The following is a 3,701-nucleotide window of genomic DNA, read 5'->3' on the forward strand; positions in this document are numbered from 1 at the left end:
CGGCGGCGGACAGGTGCCAGGCAGGGGCTTCAGGAGAAGCCCCGAACCGCGGCGGGCAGGGGGCGGGGAGGGGACTTCTCCGCGCTGAGGCAGGCTCTCCAAGGGATTGCCTGTTTACCTGCAGGATGGAGATTGGTCAGGATCCGACGGCGGCGGCGGACAGGTGCCAGGCAGGGGCTTCAGGAGAAGCCCCGAACCGCGGCGGGCAGGGGGCGGGGAGGGGACTTCTCCGCGCTGAGGCAGGCTCTCCAAGGGATTGCCTGTTTACCTGCAGGATGGAGATTGGTCAGGATCCGACGGCGGCGGCGGACAGGTGCCAGGCAGGGGCTTCAGGAGAAGCCCCGAACCGCGGCGGGCAGGGGGCGGGGAGGGGACTTCTCCGCGCTGAGGCAGGCTCTCCAAGGGATTGCCTGTTTACCTGCAGGATGGAGATTGGTCAGGATCCGACGGCGGCGGCGGACAGGTGCCAGGCAGGGGCTTCAGGAGAAGCCCCGAACCGCGGCGGGCAGGGGGCGGGGAGGGGACTTCTCCGCGCTGAGGCAGGCTCTCCAAGGGATTGCCTGTTTACCTGCAGGATGGAGATTGGTCAGGATCCGACGGCGGCGGCGGACAGGTGCCAGGCAGGGGCTTCAGGAGAAGCCCCGAACCGCGGCGGGCAGGGGGCGGGGAGGGGACTTCTCCGCGCTGAGGCAGGCTCTCCAAGGGATTGCCTGTTTACCTGCAGGATGGAGATTGGTCAGGATCCGACGGCGGCGGCGGACAGGTGCCAGGCAGGGGCTTCAGGAGAAGCCCCGAACCGCGGCGGGCAGGGGGCGGGGAGGGGACTTCTCCGCGCTGAGGCAGGCTCTCCAAGGGATTGCCTGTTTACCTGCAGGATGGAGATTGGTCAGGATCCGACGGCGGCGGCGGACAGGTGCCAGGCAGGGGCTTCAGGAGAAGCCCCGAACCGCGGCGGGCAGGGGGCGGGGAGGGGACTTCTCCGCGCTGAGGCAGGCTCTCCAAGGGATTGCCTGTTTACCTGCAGGATGGAGATTGGTCAGGATCCGACGGCGGCGGCGGACAGGTGCCAGGCAGGGGCTTCAGGAGAAGCCCCGAACCGCGGCGGGCAGGGGGCGGGGAGGGGACTTCTCCGCGCTGAGGCAGGCTCTCCAAGGGATTGCCTGTTTACCTGCAGGATGGAGATTGGTCAGGATCCGACGGCGGCGGCGGACAGGTGCCAGGCAGGGGCTTCAGGAGAAGCCCCGAACCGCGGCGGGCAGGGGGCGGGGAGGGGACTTCTCCGCGCTGAGGCAGGCTCTCCAAGGGATTGCCTGTTTACCTGCAGGATGGAGATTGGTCAGGATCCGACGGCGGCGGCGGACAGGTGCCAGGCAGGGGCTTCAGGAGAAGCCCCGAACCGCGGCGGGCAGGGGGCGGGGAGGGGACTTCTCCGCGCTGAGGCAGGCTCTCCAAGGGATTGCCTGTTTACCTGCAGGATGGAGATTGGTCAGGATCCGACGGCGGCGGCGGACAGGTGCCAGGCAGGGGCTTCAGGAGAAGCCCCGAACCGCGGCGGGCAGGGGGCGGGGAGGGGACTTCTCCGCGCTGAGGCAGGCTCTCCAAGGGATTGCCTGTTTACCTGCAGGATGGAGATTGGTCAGGATCCGACGGCGGCGGCGGACAGGTGCCAGGCAGGGGCTTCAGGAGAAGCCCCGAACCGCGGCGGGCAGGGGGCGGGGAGGGGACTTCTCCGCGCTGAGGCAGGCTCTCCAAGGGATTGCCTGTTTACCTGCAGGATGGAGATTGGTCAGGATCCGACGGCGGCGGCGGACAGGTGCCAGGCACGGGCTTCAGGAGAAGCCCCGAGCCGCGGCGGGCAGGGGGCGGGGAGGGGTCTCTAAGTTTTCTTAATTCTCTTCATCTTTACTAGATTTTACATTTAGCATGGCAGGTAGGGCATTTGCCTTGCATGTGCCGACCCAAGTTAGATTCCTCCATGTCTCTGAGAGCACAGCAAGCTACTGAGAATATCAATGAACAATGGGATGACAGTGCTACAGTGCTATCTATTTCATGTAAATTTTAATATATACTCACACAGAATTATTTTTATAGAATTATTTATAGCATTAATTTTATTATACTAATTTCAATCAAAGGTGAATAGCACAGAGGGTAGGGCATTTGCCTTGCACTCGGCCGACCCGGGTTTGATTCCTCTGTCCCTCTCAGAGAGCCCGACAAGCTACTGAGTGTATCCTGCCCACACGGCAGAGCCTGGCAAGCTACCGGTGGCATATTCAGTATGCCAAAAACAGTAACAAGAAGTCTCACAATGAAGAAGTTACTGGTGCCCGCTTGAGCAAATATTAATTTCAATTCTTATACCTATATAATAAAGCTATAGTTTCTGAAAAAAATACTATCAACTAATTATTGATTCACAATCTTGTGGTGTTGGTGCTAAGCCAGGACGTTAGGACGAGCCTCTGGACTCTGCCCTGCAAGCAGGAAGCAGAACTAAGGCCCCACTTTCACATTTCGTGGGCAAGCTAAAACTTGTGAGTTAAATGACCTGGAGAAATACAGCATGCTCTCAGACACTCGCCTAGTCATACATTATCTTGGCAGTACAAGGCAGCAGTTTCCCCCGCTCTTACACTTCCTTAATCTGGAATGACCTTCAAATATCGGTATGAGAGCCTTCTCTTTGCCCTATGTGTAACCAACCATAAGAATGTGGGGGACATAATCTGTAAAGCTTAGGAATCCAGTTCCATATCTTCCTCTGACGTTTTTAATCGTGACGACATAGCTTTGACAATGTAGCTTTGACAAGACAATGTATACCCTGATGTTCTTTTGACGGATGTGTATCCTATAACTGTTTGTACTCTCATTCGTGAGGCTTTCTCTGTAATGAAGTCATTAGGATGTAACTGATATACAAGCAGGCCTCTGGCAGTTGCACTTCGCCTAGAGCCAGATTGAGTCTTGGCCCTTCCTGCTCTTTACATTCCTCTCGCGTGTCTTGTCTCTGCACCTCCAACCGATTGATAGATCATTTCATGCAACATTGTGGGATTTCAGAAGTTTTGCTCTGTTCATCAATATGGTTCACAAGTGTCACCACAGCCACAATAATAAAGAGAAAGAGAGAATGAAACAGAGAGGTAATGAGAGCAAGAAAGATCTTCCACTTGTGGAATTAAAAAAGAAATATAGTAAAGGAACAACAAAGGGTCAAAATCACAGAACTAAAGGTTTTGAGCTCGCCTGGTGGAGGGTGGTGGCTGAGCAAGGTTCTGGGGACACTTTCAAAGGATCGTGGACTCTTGAGTGATGGATGTGGCAGTGGAATATGCATGGATAAAAAGTACACTTAGCTCTGCATGATGTTGCAGATGTGAGGGGAACCAGGTTTGCTAAAGTAATTGCAGTAATAGAAGTTGATTAACTTCAGGTCCTACTGAGGTTGCCTACTCTATCCAAGTACAGGGTGAAAAAGAAAAAAAAAGTAAACTTAGCAGTATTATATAAATCGCTGTATTTCAATGACAATGATTGAAATGAATAATTAAAATAAATAAATAAAATCCCATAGTTTACCTTAATTTATCTAACTACCTTTTTTAGACAGAGAGTCTCTTGCCCGCACGCCTGGCTGTCTTCCCCGGGGTCCCTCAAAGGGGATGGGCTCCAGCTTCCCTCCCCACCCCAAG

General features: G+C 55.4%; 1 pseudogene; it reads left to right on the plus strand.

Annotated features, from left to right (window-relative positions):
* Positions 1-3,353: 3,353 nt before the first annotated feature.
* LOC129399207 (small nucleolar RNA SNORA66) lies at positions 3,354-3,479 on the plus strand (annotated as a pseudogene).
* The last annotated feature ends 222 nt before the right edge of the window (positions 3,480-3,701 follow it).

The sequence above is a fragment of the Sorex araneus genome, chromosome 10 (genome assembly GCF_027595985.1).
Source record: "Sorex araneus isolate mSorAra2 chromosome 10, mSorAra2.pri, whole genome shotgun sequence".
Classification (NCBI taxonomy): Eukaryota; Metazoa; Chordata; class Mammalia; order Eulipotyphla; family Soricidae; genus Sorex; species Sorex araneus.